Raw genomic sequence first — 17,556 nt, forward strand, 5'->3', positions numbered from 1 at the left:
GTGTTAAATAACAGGATAAATGCATGTTTACTACGTGTTAGGTTGTATTTTTGTGTTTAAACTACCTGGTGTTAAAATATTACATGAGTGCAGTTTGAAATAGGTTTTGGCACAGGTCATCTTTTTAACAAGTTTGCACAGTTTGTCCACTTCCCTAGACATGATCACTGAACTGTCTGATTTCCTGTTTTACAGTGCTCTCCCTCTATTCATTAAGCCACGTCTTCTGACCCACTAATATAGCTAGAAATACTGGTATGGCTCTTCAGGTCTGTCAGTTCATCCTTCTTTGTTTGGATGGTTGCACACTATGCCGGATCTTCCGCACATTATAGAGCCAAGCCATTAATTTGTCAAAGTTGAGACATTTCCTTATTGGGTCATTGGGAGAAAATGTAAAACTAACTGAACTAGATTTGGAAGTGGCGTTAGAGGTTTTGAGTTTTCATGAGGTTTATTTACACAAGTCTTTATTCCCAAAGGACTTGCAACAAGGAACAAGGAAATAAAACACAATAGGAGATAAAGCACTTGCCCACCTCCAGCCAGATGTATATAACAGTACATACAGATGTTACATCCTCACACACTCCTATTAAAATCATTATAAAATGTGTGGGGAGAATTTCCTCACCTTCGGATCAGACATAAACATGTTTTGTGTAGCTCACTGTGGTTGATATGAGGTGGTGGGCACGCACAATGGGATGGAACATAGTGATCTAGTTGTCTGTTTATTTGTTGTGTAACTCCACTTTTGCACTGGCTTTTTCCACTTTAGCTCCTGAAAGAATTTAAAATTGTTTTGTTTTTTTCAAGCAAAAACAAAGGAATAAACAACAAGATAAGCAAACAAATATCTATATTGCTCTGGGGCAGACAGATATTTTTACAGTACAGAATATCATCATCGGTATATCGGTTTCTTTTCTTGTCGTGTACACAGGACTATGGAAAATTTCAAACTTAAGGCATGTTCATATGCTTTATCTTAAACGGCTATTAATGACAAGTGCAGTTCGTAAGCCTTTTTATGAACCGTCATTTCTCCCGTCATACCTCCTTTGTCAAGTGTGTTTCAGTGCTGGGTTAATCATTGAGCATCCTTCTGACGCTTAGTGTGATTGAGACTGGTGCAACGTCATTTTGCATCAGACTGATTGGAGTTCACCGAATTAGTGAATGATTGAAGGTCGTCGACCACGTCTGCCATTGCTTTCAGTCTTGACAGCAGTGCCTTGAGCCTATGGTAATTGGTGAACTTGAGTGGATGGATATTAGCTTGACAACTGAGGGTTAAACTGTATTAGATAGTTACTTTTGACTGTTTTTAATAGTTACTAACTATTCCAAGCAGGATACTTTTTTAACTACTTAAAAACTGTTTAAAAGTATCCTGATGAAAAGATGCGAATGTAGCTCAGGTTTTGTAAACAACCCCCCCAAATCTTATGGATAGTTTGATCCTTTTACCTGTGGAAACCATAATCAACATGAACTCGGGGTTCCCAGCAATATACCTACAAAGTCGATGTGGAACTCTCCAGGCTTAGGTTGGTCAGGGTTGCAGTTTACCCTGACATTGGTCACTGGCAGACACCAGGTTACTTCTAGTTAGTGAGTGGAAAATGTAACTTGTGTACCAAAAAACAAAGTCATTGAATGAAGTGCATGGTAGTTCATTGATCTAAATCAGTTTATTGATTTATAAAATGGTTAATATAACTTGAACTGTTACAGTTCATCAGCAGTAGTTTCTATTTTAGCTTGACCTTTGTAAACGCCACGAGAACTGAAACAGTGATGCTTGCAGATTCAAAATCCTGTTGAGCGTCACAACAGAAAACATGAAGGAAATAGGAGTAGAGCTGAGCACAGTTTGATGCTTTTCACTCGATACCTCAGGCGTATGAAAGAAGGCAAGAATGTCCCACCAAGCTGGGGAGCTGGAAATGTAATATAGATAAGAAAGGAGCACTGAACGTGTGAGTGTGTTTACTTGATCTGTGTTCACCTTTCTTTCTTTTTTTTCATCTCTACATTCATGCTCTTTTTGGATGAGTCATCGTGTAAAGGAGCTATAGGACACATGTATGCACACACAAGTTGCTGTAATGCCCAGGAAACCATAAACCATGTCTCTCCCGCTCCTTATTAGAGCCATCACTAGGCAGATGAACAGAGAGACAAAGCTGGCCAGGGCCTTAGCAACAGAGAACCTGCCTTACACACACAAGCGTTTACTTCCTCACACTCGGATTTGCTCCTGCCTATACACACACACACACACACACACACACACACACGAGCACAAGCAGTCTCTCATTTTCCCCTTACAACTGGGTACGTTCAGTTAGTCAACTGCAAGTGCATTTATACCTGAAGGTCCGGGTGCAGGTGCTACCGAGGGATCTGACCGACATGCACTGAAATTCAGTGCTCAGTCTGTGTGTGTGTGTGTGTTTTGTGTCTTGAGGGAACAGGGTAAAACAGGCCCTACCAGTTGAGCAGAGTGGTAGGTGTGGCGGCCAACTGTAGATGTGCGATTTGAAGAGCCTGACGTCATTTAGGTGAAGGTGTGGGTTTCTTTCACCACTTCAATGTAATTCAGTCGCTTGATATCAGTTTGCTGTGAATACTTGGATTTCTTCCTGTAATCCAGTGTGCCTGGTTTTTGTGTCAAGGAAAAGTTAAAAACTTGAGAACATCATTAAATTGTCACATGTTTGAGTATTAACTTCTTCATAATTGTTTCCTGAAGTAAAGCTATTTATGTAGTTTGACCTTTAAAAAACAAACATCTTAGTTTCAGTTTAAAACGAGGGCTTTCAAACATGCATCCGAAGTGCTATTGTTTTTGCTCTCTTGACTACATTCATGCTGTTGTGGTGCAGCTCAGTATCCAAAACATATTTCCCAAGGCTGAGACGGGCTGTGCCAGAACTTGATTTGCCTACTTAACTGTCTTTGAAAGTGGTTTTAGTTGCCCAGCTTAATATTTAACTTCATACTGCACTCATCACTATAACATTTGTGTGGATTAAACACTACAGGTACATTGTTACCACAAACCCATCCAAAACCTTACAGTGTAACCTGTGTCATAACCTGATGGACACTTCCCTAGAATTTTGACTGTGTTGTTGCAGCCCGCACAGGTTTAAATGCTGGGAACGGCGTCAGGCACCTGCTCAGGCTATGTTATAGGCTTAGAGAGACGTCATCTCTGCTTAGGGCTGGGTGCTGCGGCCAGAAATCATTCAAGTACAAGGACAGGACTGAAAGTGAGTTAAACAGCAGCCAGTATCCAAAGAAAAACTTTGAAAGTCTTTCAGAAAACCTGGAGATCTATAAAAATGTAAATAACTTTAACTGTCACTGGGCTCCCTCAGTTGGGGATAGTTCAAAGTTTTTGGAGTTGGCATGTATGAGGTTCTGATCCAGTGTTTCCAAAAACAGATGGAAATCAGTACGCTCCGCATCATGGAGTACTGACCAGCACAGAAGCCAGGCGATCTACAAATGGATTTTAGTAACCTACAAAAAAAATCAATCTCTCTAAGTGTATGCTATATTAAGAACATTTTTAGGCCTTTACTTTCAATCAAAAACCCGTTATGCACCATCATCAAAGCAAACTCAATCGACAGTAATTTTACTTTGCATGATGAGTGAGTTTGCTGCTCTGTCTACAGCCTGCATTGGTTATGTTTTTGGTTTAATTTGTTAGTTTGGATCCGCAAGTTCAAATGACTGTTTGTGAGACTGATTGTTTGAAAAATAAATTCCCACACGACAAATTTCGTCGACTTTTGCCACATTGTGCATTTGTATCAGTTGTTACTTATTTGTGTGACCTAAGTATTGCAGTGGAGCTTTGAGAATGGGCAAGTAAATGTGTTACAGGGTTGTCAGAGAGCATCTTTGTTCAAAGCGAGGTGGCCGGTCGTGGTGCTTCATCTGCATGTAACACGCATGTAACCTTCAGCTTTTCCACCCTGTGAGAGCTACACAGACCTGTTTACTCTGGTGGCTCGCACACACTGCTCACACCCAGTGTTACATAGCAGCAGGAGGAGGGCACACAAGGAAGTGTTATGCAGTGTGTCCCAACTGTGACAGCAGTAGTGCAAACACAAACTCTGAACTGATTTGACATGTACACACACATTCACTTATCTAGGGAGTTTCAGTGTAAGAGAACACACACAACACTACATTGACAGCAAACTGAGATCGAGCGTGACACCACCTTGTTAAAGTTAGGGCCTCTCAAAGATTTACTTGGCCTCATGCGGGGTGTCAAGTTTGTTTGGCTAGTATGGCTATATAGTAGCTGTACTGTACATAACATGTTAGCCTGCAGGATTTTAGAAGGCATGACAAAGAAGCAACATTAACCAGTGTACTAATATTACAATCGCTTTTTGTCCTGAATTCAAATTGAGATGGAGCTACACCTGGATTTATGAATTACCGCTTCAGCTGAAATGTTGCTTAATCACGTCATTGTTCCCTACACCCGAAGGAAGGTGCAAGCTGATATGCATTGGCACATTTCTTGGCACTTGCTAGGGCTGGGCGATATGACCCAAAATTCATATCTCGATATTTTTTAGCTGGATGGCGATATAAGATATATATCTCGATTTTTTTTTAAGCCATAAAGTAAGAACAAAAAGAGAGTTCTTAGTCAAAGCTGTGTCCCAGATGTCACACAGGCACTTTTATTAACATACAGCACAGATGTACATGAAAAATTACTCAAAATTAAATTATGAGCATTCATTAAATAATAATGCTCCATAAATAAAAGAAAACAAGGTTGTTTTTGTGCTAAACAAAGAGCTCACAATTGTGCAGTCAAAATGTAAACTAAAAGACGCTGAGCGTAATAACAAAGACAGACAGATTTCACAGCTGCTCTGTTCCCAAGTTTTACTGTGTGACTGACAGCCTGGAGTTTGAAATCCACTTCATAACCACGTCTCTTACAGGTGCCATTTATGGTCCTTATACACACACAATACGGTAATATTACGTTGATGCACAGTACGTATCACTCCGCGAAGCTCCTCGGTAGCCGTAATGCGCCGACAATCTATCAAGCGGTGCAGCTCCGTAGCTTACCAAAGTCGTACTAAAACATTTTTTGACAGATTGCTGAGCGCCGTGTACCACATAAAATCGGTTCGCGGCCATCAAGCACAACCAGAATTCATACATAAGGCGCGCTATCAACTTTTGAGAGAATGAAAGGATTTTAGGGTTAGCGCTGTTAGCTCGTTAGCGCGGTTAGCTCGTTAGCATGTTTAGCTCGTTAGCACGTTGACGCCGTCCAGCCCCACGCATGGGGCGATGCGCAGTAACTCGTTAACGGAGATTTGCCGTGTCCGTCTTGTCGCTGCCTGCACGTGAAGCGATGGGGTAGGAGGGGGAGTTGTCTTCAGTGAAGGCGAGGCGGAGTAACGTTGCGTAGAGACAAAAGTGGACGAAAGAGAGGCAAACTTGCGGCTCCACAACTATAATTATAACGTAACATAGACTATATCGATATAAAGGATATTGTCACATCTTATATCTCGTATAAAAATATATCGATATGTTTTAAAAACTCGATATATCGCCCAGCTCTAGCACTTGCTATCAAAATTATTTCTCCTTTGTGTTGGCGTCTAACTGTATTTTAAAAACTGTCCATTATTTATTTATTTTAATCAAATGAACGGTGCATTTTCATATCTGCTCTTAAGTGAGGCATTTTTCAGACACTCGATATGTAACATCAACATTCTGCAAAAGTCTCCCATTCAGACATGGCCTGCTTCTTTTCCTCGTGACTTCATTGAGACATATCATATCAGTGATTTGTGAGTCTGTGTGAGCTCGGTGCTGGCTGATGGGCTCAGAGATACAGATCCCTCTTCTGGAGTTTGAACAGCAAAAATTCATTGTAGATTAATATTTCAATCTTACTGTAAATTAGAAGTGGACACCAGAGATGCATGCTGTCGGGGTATTGTGTGTGCATGAGGTAATACTGCTGCTTTGAAAGTTTTACGTAAACGTTCCAGTCATTGACTGTTACAAAAACATGGCCAGGCTGCTTATTCAGGCATAAAGCATACGGATTCTCTCAGACTAATATTAAGAAATGAAATGTTTATACTGTCCATGGTCTGAAAGCTGAGCAGAAAGCACTCTGTTAAATCCCAGACTCTCCCAGGGGCTTTAGCAGTAGTTTATTACAGAGTAGCCAACCCTTGTGTGTGTGAGTGTGTAAGAGACAAACGCACGCCTTTGCGTTGTCAAGTGCCACATTTCAGCACCAGATCATGCCCTCCAGTATCTGAGCGATTGACCACTTGAATTAACTTTTATTTCCATTAGCGATGTCCCCACAGCAGCAGGGAAGTCAGTCTGTTTAGAATGAGAATTGTCTGCAGCTAACGTTAAATCTATTTACCGATCTCCAACTTTCTGAACTGTTTTTGCAACATTTAACAAAAGCCGTTCTTTTGTATATTCCTTTTCTTTTCATGCCGCCCACTAAGACTAATTTCTAGGCTATTATTCTAACCCACTTCACCGCTAAAGCCCTGATTTTGCAACAAAGAAGCTGTCTGATAAAATTCCTGTTCACATGAGTCCAAGTGTATAAAGGTCCAGTTCACCGAATGCCAGATGTTCAGAAGGCTTGGTTGACGAGGATGAGTGTAAAATGTAACTCTTACACTTGTACAGCAGTTTATTTTTGCCCTGTAAGTCATGCATAATGCTGATAACGAAGCTTTATTAATCCTTGTCTAAGATGGCCCACAGCTCCTTGCGTTTTATCATGTAGAATTTGTGTAATCTATTTTGTAGTATTCACAAATAACAAGGAAATGCATAGATTTCTGTCAAATAACACAACCAGGATTGATTGGAGGCTGGTTGCCTTTAGTACCAAAGCCCCATTCTGAGCCAGGAAAACCCTGACTATGGTGATTAGATAATAACAGTGTGCTCTGTTCAGATGGATTTTTTCTGACACTTCTGACAGTTATGATACACAAAATATTGCCATCTAAGGACAATTAACTCTCTTTGTCACGTACACTTTTTATGTGCTTTGATCTTGGGTTGAAGAAAAGAATTACGGGAAGGAAGAGAGCACAACGGGTAATAAAAGAAAAGTATGAAGAAGAAACCAGCATTAAGATAGATGGCAGGATTTAGGAAGTGACAAATCTCCATGACAACACAGCCATCATGACTTCAGCTTGGTGTGCGTGTGTGTGTGTGTGTGTGTTCCCTCTCACTCAGAAAGTAGAAGTAATGCAGCTTCTGTCTGTAGTTGTTCTGTGTGTAGTAAAGTAAGTTTGCACATTGAGTCCAAATGTTGTTGGGGGATTGAATCCTTGATGCAATAGCAAAGTTTTTATGACTTTAAGACTTGAGTTATAACTGTTGTCCCCATATTACCTAATTTCATATTAGAAATGTGCACTAGTCAGCTAGACATGTAAACATTGCTGCCTTTGCTAGTCAGAACCAGAAATGCTCGTTAAACTAAATATTCTTTTTTGGAATAGAAGGATTATTTTTGTTGCATCATTTGCTGGCTTTAAGATGCTCTGCAGCAGCCTCCTATTGGAGCTGCATTTCTGCTAGGTGGAAAGTTGTGATGGATTACAGCTGTGAAAAGCAGCACATTTCTGCACTGTTTTGATCTAGAAAACCAAAGGTGGTATGTAGCCTGTGTCATAGTAAGCTGACATAACCGCTTGGTAGAAGCGTCGCATAATTCTATTCATGAAGAACGTTGCTGGTGCTAGCATTTAGACCAACCCTTGGCAAACTGACGTGGCATATGCATGCCAAAAAGTGCTTATAGGAATATGATCAACGTTTTCAAATCGCACACGAATGGGGACCAGCAGCTGCTTTCAGCTGCTTTTTCACAGGGCGCCTGTGTTGATGCCATGAAAAACAAACTGTGCTTTAAGTATCACCTGTAGCGAGAGCTGCAAGAAAAGATTATTTTGGATAGTCAACTAATCTGCCAAATTTTTCTTTGATTAGTCAATGATTATTTCAGTAACTGTTATCACCACTTTCTGTGGGCAAACCTCCTGTTCCAGGTTCCAGTACCTCACCTGCTCAAGTCTGCCCAACTGTGAATATCACCCTGTTGTCTGGTCCCACAGGCAATAAAATTAATGACCCAGGAAACACGTGAATTTGAAAATAGTCAAAAGTATTTTAACATCACTTAATAGGACCGTCAGAATAAAAATTAAATAAATAAAAATAGCAAAAATGAAAGTGCTAGTAATGTTTAAGCAAAAGCTAATGTACAAATGGGGAAACTAAAAAAAGCTTTGAAAGTTCATGAGTTTACAATTACAGTGGACATGCTAACGATGCTCTCTCTCATGACTTCAGCCATTTGTAGCCACTCCTGTTTAATGGCTTACTACTAGCTAACAAAATTGAAATGGTGTTCGCTTAGCAAACATCATTCGGACAAGTTTCTGACAGGTAAGCTAACATAAACACTACTGTACAAACATTAACATAAACTAATTTAACTATTCATTCTGAAACGTCACAGCTCCAGGGTGATGACGTTTTAAATGCTCGTGTGCTGCAGCACTGCTGTCGTGGAAGGAAATGTCCACGTTGCACAGTCTGCTTTAAATTAGTTTTCTGTCAAATGCTTTCACATTTTTAAAAAGAAAAAAATATATATATCTTGTTTCCATTTTCTTCCGTCCTTTGTTCTTCTTCATTGGTATTGCGTGCCGTCTTGACAGACGATACAGGCGTTACTGACCCCATAGCTTCCTGTAGTGTATTGCGGTTACAAAAACGCATTTATGTGACTTAAGGATATAACTCAGCGTCGACATCATCGATTACAACGACAAATCGTTGCAGCCCTACCGATAGGACATTAGCTTACTGCACAGCATTCAAGGACATTGGTAGTGAGCAATTGGGGGCAATAAACTATAGCTTAATAACTTTGTTTCTTTTTATAGCAGCGTGGCTGCACTTGATTAAGCCCAATTTAATTTTTATTAAATAAGATTAAGTTTGGACAAGTGTATTTAAGGAGGACTGCTCTCATCAACTACACATCTTGCCGCCAAATTACAGCAAGAGGCTCGTTACAGACCACCTCAGATTTCCTCACATGGTAAATTGGCTATTTGAAGGCAGCGTACAAGCCTGTTAGTAAGATCACATGTAACTGACATCGCAGCAGCTCTTTTAATGAAGTCAGAGAATCTGGCTGGGCTTGAAAATTTTCCATTTTTCTTGTTTGGATGTACAGGCTTTCAATTACAGCTGAGTATTGTTGTAAACGGTCTTTAAAATTGAAGAAAAGCGAAAATTCTGAGTTTTAACTCTGGATTTAATTGGAAATTGTCCAGCTCCATGCCCTCTTTATAAGTTATAAGCTTTATTTTTTGATTAATTATCAGCTGTTGTTTTCTTCATTTGTAAGGTTATATTCATTACAAATTTATGAAGGAGTAATGATACCTAGAAAGCACGGTTCAGTATAAACCTGCCATGGTTTGGTACATTTCTTGGCTAAATCACTTAAATGCTCCATACTGTCAATAAGAAAATACTCAGCTCTTTACTCTTCACTGCAAAGCAAATAAAAGTGCATTCTACATATAATGAACAGAAATAAGCAATTAAAACTAGCGATGAAGTAGCACTAGTTTTCTACTTTTGTTAACACTGAGGACATGGCTCGTTGTGTAGACAGCTGATTGTCTCCCTGCTTATTATCAGCTGATTTGTAGGTTTTTGCTTTAGGGTAAAACTACAGATATTGATGTGTTGTCAAATAGGAAACTCAGCTCATTACTCATGCATTTAAAAAAAAAAAAATGAAAAAATTGTTTATCAGTTACTTTTCAGTCTGAAATACTACAGTGCAGTGTGTTGTTTCAAGCTTTCTCTGAGCCTTCAACAACAAACTGAAGTTGTCTTTAGACAAGAATGAAACGAGTCACAAATTTTTAGTTAATCATTTCAAATGAGGGGGAACATTGCGAGAATGTTTAATTGTTAACAGCAGTTTGGGATGTGCAATTTAAAAATGTAATTTGGAAAGAAAAACAGCATCTAATAGTAGCTGCCAGTGTACCATGTTAGTTGTTGCCAACATTGGCAACAAAGTTGCAAGGTTTTAATTGTGTGTAATTGCATTAGTTGACATGTCTTTGTCATAATGCCGCTTTTTTAGAATTAAACTCGCACAGTTTGTTACACTCTACAGAGATGTAACAAAAATAATCCTTCTATACTAATTTCAGGCCGTTTCTCTTATAAAAACTAAAACTTTCAGTTGTGATTACAATTGAATGTACACTTAACACTTAATCAGTTTAATAGTTGATAATTAACTGGCGTCTGGTAGTGGTAAACTGGAAAGAATGAACAGTGTCTGTTTCTCTTAATGTGCTGCAAGTTGGGTAATTTTAATTTCTTACCCTAGCTCAGTTTGTAATGATCATTTTTCTTGGTGTGTTTAAAGTTCACCTGTTCCCTGTTTTTTAAACCTTAGGTTAGCCCTCTGTTGTTGAGGTCAGTTGACACAGGCCAATCTCACATTTGGTTTCGGCTGTCCTACTATTAGTGCATAATGCGTACTTCTTGTGCAGCCCTCCCTTACTTTCATAACTGCACTGTTGTATTTAAAAGAAAAAAGGCTGAATCTGATTGCCTTTCTCCCAGAACTCAGACTAGTAAAGGTCAGTGATTGGAAGTCAAAACACAGGCAGTACCTTAGATTAGCTCGACTGCTTTGTCTGTGTTGTGGTCAATTGCAAATGCTTGTGCTTACAGTGTAACAGAGAGTGGATTTAAGCTGCAAACATCTTGTCAGTGACTTTCCATCTTGAGTGTGTGCTGGGAGGTGTGTTTTAGTTGGACTGGGTCTGAACACTATACTGCCATTATATTTGTTTTAGAACAGGGCTGTCCTCACTGCAGATTAGTTGAGACGCGGTAGCCAAAAAAGTGTGGCTCTGAGTTTTGCGGGTGGCTTATCTTCCTTTATTTCATTGTACTGCAGATGTGTAACAGGTTGGTAAACCTTGTGAACTTTCACAGCCAACCTTGTATTAAGTAACAACAATATGAAACGGCCAAATTACAAATGAACTAAACTGTAAATTCACTAAAATTTAAATATAACTTTGAATATGGGCATTTATTTATAGTGGGGAAAGGGTACATCTGAGTAGTGTCCTGTGTCACCCTTACTGCACAGGCACACAGTTTCTTTTAGTATGCCTTAACAGTGTCCCCACAGTCTTAAGTTGCAAAGTGTATGAAGATAATTAAAATAACCCCATGGTATCATGTATTGCTTTAAAATTCATTACTTTATACAAACCAGAAACTTGTGTAAACATGTTAATGTTTGTGTGTTACTATAAGGAAGTGGCTTACAAAGCTGTCAAGACATGTGCACAATGTGCACGTTTTGGTTTTAAGCATTCTATAGATGCTGCAATGCAATCGCCACAGGAGTGTTTAACTAAGAGATAATAAAAATAAAAGTTTTACAGTCCATATTTGGACTCGTTTTTTGTTTTTCATGTCAGCAACATGAATCTCCAAGTACTGTCTTGGAACAGAAGCACATAGTTGGTCCAGAGAAAGTTAGGAGTCACCATGGCAACCAAGAAAGTGAAGTTTTTAAAGAAGTGGCAGCTGTTGTAAGTTTTAACCCAAGCTTGTGGTTTGGTAAACCTGACCCAGCAGCTTTTGATGCCTAAACATAACCAACTTGTTTTTCACATTCAAACCTAAACACGCCCTCTGTACTCCATACACATGACTAATTTGTTTTAGGATAATGCAAGAACTTAATTAGGCAACAGCATTTTAATTATTAGCGTATTTAAAAATGATAAAAATCTGAGATATTAATGACCTGAATTTTGGTCTCTGGTAAGACAGCCATCTCTGCCACCAGAACCTCCAAATTGTGCAAATGTTCACACTGATGGCCGGTTGATGGATGGTTTGTGTGGTTTTCAGTTTGTAGTAGTTAGAATTTTTTATTTGAAAGTGGAAAAACGTCAGTTGTTCATGTATATGTAAGAGAAGTCATGTGCAGGCATCGAAAGTAAATGGTGGTAAATCTTTCTTGAGGAGCATGGGGGGGGATGTTTTAAAGTCCAAAAATTCTAATCATTAGTTTTGTAGGTTGTGACTATTTCATGAGATGACACGAGAATGAGTTGACTTGAAGTTGTCTGTAAAATCTGGACTAAATTAACTCTCAGACCTCTGAGATAGCATAATTGAATATTTCAGTTTGAAAATTAAGACTTAAAAGCATGCAGCTGGTTTCACTGGAAAGGTTTTTTTTTTTTTTTTTCCCAATTTCATCCTTAATGTCCCTCATTAATGTGCTGGTATTAACTAAGGTTTAGAATTGTGCCTTTAATTTCTGTCCTTATTTTAGCGTTGCTACGTAGATCTGTTGGGATTTTTGTCTCCAATTTACTACCTAAGCTTTTTCCACTGAGAATAGGATCAACTCTCCAATGACCTCTGATGGTCTTGACGGACATGAAAATGTATATTACGCTGAGTCTTTGTGTGGTTAAACTCTTGTCTAAACTGTGTATATTACCAGTTCCACGTTGGTATTCATGAGTCAGAATCAACTTCAGAGTAATATGAGTAGAAAACAATGATGTCACTTATTGTCCTCCGACACGTCTATAATTAAAACTGGGGGAAGTGAGTATGCATGTGTGTGTATACTGGGGGAGGGGGTTTGCATGGTCTGCAGCTGCCCAAAAATGAAGGAAGAATCAGACGACAAAAATAGTCAGACATGAAAGAGGATAGGAGAGGAGGAAGACTAAAGAGCAGAGAGGTGTAGGAAGCATGAAGGAACTTGGAGGAAACGCACTTGAATTGTAAAGACCAGTATTTGCCCTCAGAACTAGTTTGCAGGACGTGCTATCCCAGCAGGAATCTCCACTGATTGTAGCTGTTTAGAGCAGCCACAGTCCAGTGGCCGAGCGAAAAGTCGGCTATCACAGAGTCAGTGACGATGCGATACTGTTTAAAAAGCCGAGCTAATTGTGCACTTCACATGAAAAAGGCCACAAATACAGTAAACAGGCGAAAAAAGGGAGAACTAGATGAAGTGGTACAATGCCCCTGCACTCTCTCTCTTCATCTGGGTGTGAATTTCAGATGGTATCGCCCTCAGAAGTGAAGTTTCATACTTTACACTGCCTCGGTTAGCCCGTTTACTTTAAATATGCTTTAATGTTCTTCTGGCTTCTGTTTTCGTGTGTCAGTTTCCGTTTTAATGTAATGTATCAAATTGCGTTGTGACAGCAGGCACGCATTAGCCCTTTGAAGTGTCTCTCACATTTACATTCAGTCATTGTTTATGAACTAATGTTAATTAATACAAAAAATAGAACCATCTTTACAACTCCCAAAGATTATGCAGAGTTGCTCATTCACATGTAGATATTGTTCAGTAACCTTGTTGTTACCTGAAATACTATGTGTTTAGAAAGGGGCTGTCCCTGGAGTCTAACATGCTTTTATGGACAATCGCACTGTGGTAGGGAGCTAGAAGTGTAACATCCAGCAATCGGGCAAGAGTTCAGGTCTTCAGCGCGCGTGTGAAAAATTGGCTTAAAGTGTGGGAAAGCATCCTAATGACAAATTGTCCAGTCTTAACCTTATAGTCATCTAGATTTTCCTCTCCTTCAGCAGGAAACTAAAGGATTCACACTCCCACAGACTAAACTTTTGCATTTGCAGTCTCAGTTCAGTGTACGCTTGTCTTTTATTTTTAAAGTTGCCACCCAGAAATTAAACAGCGTGAATGACTCCTGCTGCTGTCGCTCTGGCAGACACAAATTGACAGTTCCTTTACTGCTCAGCAATCGTGATTACAAACTGTTCTCAACTTTACACCGTCACTGTATTGACCCCAAAGCGTGCACAGCTGAACAGTGGCAGTGCTGTGCTGCACCTGTGCTCTCGATGCAGTTTCTTCTGGATTCACAGAGCTGTTCCTCTTTATCTCCTCTTGCTGCATCTTCAGAAGTGTATCTCTGATGGGGATTTTTTTTAAATGCAGATTGGAGACTAGAGAGCAGCCCTCAAACAGGCGGCGTTGCTATAACTTTAATGCAAGTAAACATAAAAATGTAATGCAATGTGTGGAGGATTACTGAAGTTTGGTTAGTTGACATAACCTGATGCACTTCCTCGTGGTAGCTGCAGAGCTGTGGTTAGGCCGTTATAACCGCATTAGGGAACATGTAAGATGGGGGTTAAATTGTTCCTAATAAGAGGCAGGCAAATGCCATCATGTGACAGGAAGTAGACAGAAAACAGACAAAACACCTGAAACGACCTTATCCACAACACAAGGTTAGTCATTCTTTGTTGCCGTGTGATAAAGTCCTGATCCTAAGATTAGCGTCCACACTGAAATCTTAGATCGCTTCATAGTGTTTCTTTTCTGAAGCATTCAAATATTTGACACGTGGAACATCGCGATGTCTGTTTTTCTCTCTATCTGGCTGTAGAGTCTGAGGCTGACAGCTGAGTAGGTTTCGGTTCACTGGAAATGACTCGACTCTTCCCATGATTTACAGTGTCTCCATCGCCACTCGTGTATTGTAATGCGGTCTGTTTGTGTGCAGTTGTCTTTATTTATTTAACACAGAATGGTTGATTTATTTTCTTAGTCATTGTTGACAGCGACAGCTTCACCTGTCAGTCTGGCTGGTACTGTCATTTCAGTCATATCCGCTGCAGTGAAGTCAAAGCACACATCACTGATTCCTGCAAACAGTTCAGTCATGGAAATGTACAGTTTCTTGTCTAGCTGAAAGTGCACTGAGAAGAAAAAGCCATGATGTGATTTCCTATGTACACATGGAACGTTATTGCAGTATAAGAGAAGTACAGCAATTTTATGTCGTATACTGGGATATTTGTAATTAGAGCTGTTTATATATAGTAGAGCTAATTTGTTAAATTTTGTGGTTTTTATAATGTGTTGTGTTACGAACTCTGAGGACAGCCCAACTGATGTAGAAGCTTTGCACCGTCAGATTGGGCCTCATTGTCTCAAGTAATGCCCACACTGGACATTTTGTCTGTCTCCCTCTCCCACATGTTCCAAAAATAAAAATCATTTGCTTCGCCCCTCACATAAGTGCACATAAGCCCCCTTCTCCTGTCCTCTGGGCTTAATGTAGCTGTCATTTGTTTTTTTTATCTCAATTCCCCCGATTGTGTTGGAGGTCTGCACTGTCAGGATGAGGATGCTTGAGCATGTGTGCGCGGGGGGTTGTCGGGACGCAGACATTAGATCATACCATCTGGAGCAAGGAACACGCAACCATAGTGAAGTAATCATGGTTATCTTTCTTTCCCGTGGCACAAGATTTGCTAACGGTGAAGACGGTGTTGATAAAAACGTGGTCTGAGGGTATTTTGCAACCCAACGGCAGCTTCTCATTCGCGCAAGCCAAGGGGAGATAATTGGGTGATTAAATGACCGGTCAGTGGGAGACGACGAAAGAAAGGGTCAGTTTGTACTGACATCTTTACTCTTTACCAGCAGTGTGAATTTCACCTGACGCTTTCTTCTGTTGGTATCAAATCTCTGTGAGATGTGTGCAACTCACACCCTCACCTTTGTGTGTATTCTAGTGTGTGTGTGTGTGTGTGTGTGTGTGTGTGTGTGTGTGTGTGTGTGTGTGTGAGACTCGTCACCCTGGAGCCAGTCGTTCTCTCCTCTGACCCTGATCCCCGTCACCTGTCTGCTCAGATCACACACACAGACACACAATTGCTGTGACCCTTTCCTGGAGCTGAAATCCAATCGCAGTTGCCAGCCATACAAAACTTGCCAGCACAGCAAGGTTGTGTTTTTCTTTTTTTTTTTAAATGTTGGGGGGTGTATGTGTTTGATTCGAACAACTTACTGTCTGCTTTGAGATGAACGAAGGCTCAGTACGACCATGTTAAAGGACTTAACACGTACACATTGACCTTGGACTGAGTCGTGCAAAGAACTTAAATGATGTCTAAGCTTTTTTCCAAAAAAGCCCAGTAGCTGAGTTAAACAGTAGTTACACAAAATATCAAATGTTACAATTCAGAAACTTTTCCTAAATCACTGAAAATATGCTGAAAAACAGTGTTTCATAAAGTCCATCAGCTACATTAAATCTTTTAGTAATATGTAAACATGCTTGTGAAATCTCAGTATGCAAGAGACAAATCCGAAAACCTAATATTAGATGATCTTCATGTGGGACTGCACTAAAAAATGATGTTTCTGTACTCGAACTCGATGGATCGGCTCAGAAACACTTGGAACATCTTTATTAAATGGATCAGTATTTATTTCCTGGTTTTCTACTCTGTATGAGTAAATGCAATTAAAATGACTCTGGGGTAAAGCAGAGAATTGCCATTTTCTGTGATGATATTGTGTGATAAGTGCAAAAGCCACAACTATCTCATACGTCTTGTAAGGCACAGTTTATGCTGAACCATATTTACAAATTTCAGTGCCACATGCTGATGTTCATGGTTTTTTGGGGAAGGCCTTGCATACGTCATCGGGTCCTAATAGCATGCTAAATGTATACCACATGTATGGCTAGCGTAGTGGTCTGGGTGCCCTACAGTCCAGACCTGTCACCAGTTGGACACAAGGCCCCAAATTGTTAAAAGCTGAGAATATGTAAACATGTTGAGACTGGGGAAAAATATTTGGCTTTGAGGAAAAAAAATCTACTTAGTAACTAAAAACTTGTTGCTTAAAAACAGGGTCAACATGTCTAGATTATAACCAACCTCTAAGGGTCTGCTTTTCCTAGTGACGTAAACTTGAGACTGAGCGCACAGGTTTGTGTTGTGGGGATATCCGCGTACCTGCTAATTTTTTGCGACTTTACAATGCACCAACGTCACCTCAGGCAACAGACTTGAAGAAAACCTCTGAAGTGCAACAGGAATGACTACTCGGCCGTCACGTCTCCAGCTGCCTGTGACCACAACAGAGGATAATTGAGGCTTAAGCCCACAGTGGTAGCGCCTATCCTCAGTACATAAGAGAACCAGTTTATCAGACTGTTAGCTTAGTTTTAGAGTTCAGCAGTTCTCTGACGTCTACACATGCCTAAATAATAAGCACTGTCATAATGTGGTAGGTGCTACAGGGAAAACTGTGAATTTGAATCTTAAATGTTAGAAAGGGTGTAATGTGAGCAGTCCACCAGCAGAACCGGTAACCTATACAAGTTTTAATAGGAGAAAAAAGGGGAGTTTCCATTTCTTGCTGTATTTTTAATCAGCATTTGCTTCCCAGCTATTTACAGATTTTCTTACATCTGAAGCAACAGATGTGGCGTTTTCTCTATAATGGTGACAGCTGTCGGATGAGGACGGTTTCCTATTACATCTCTAGGTTTAAAATGCGTTATTACTGTCTTCCTCCAAAAGTTCACAGAAAAAAACGTGTGT

General features: G+C 39.9%; 1 protein-coding gene across 9 annotated transcripts in view; it reads left to right on the forward strand.

The window, feature by feature from the left end:
- The window catches only part of mark2b (MAP/microtubule affinity-regulating kinase 2b), a 49,056-nt gene that overhangs the window by 4,206 nt on the left and 27,294 nt on the right, over positions 1-17,556 (forward strand). The window lies entirely within an intron of this gene.

This window comes from Astatotilapia calliptera, chromosome 3 (genome assembly GCF_964374335.1).
Source record: "Astatotilapia calliptera chromosome 3, fAstCal68.1, whole genome shotgun sequence".
NCBI classification, from domain to species: domain Eukaryota; kingdom Metazoa; phylum Chordata; class Actinopteri; order Cichliformes; family Cichlidae; genus Astatotilapia; species Astatotilapia calliptera.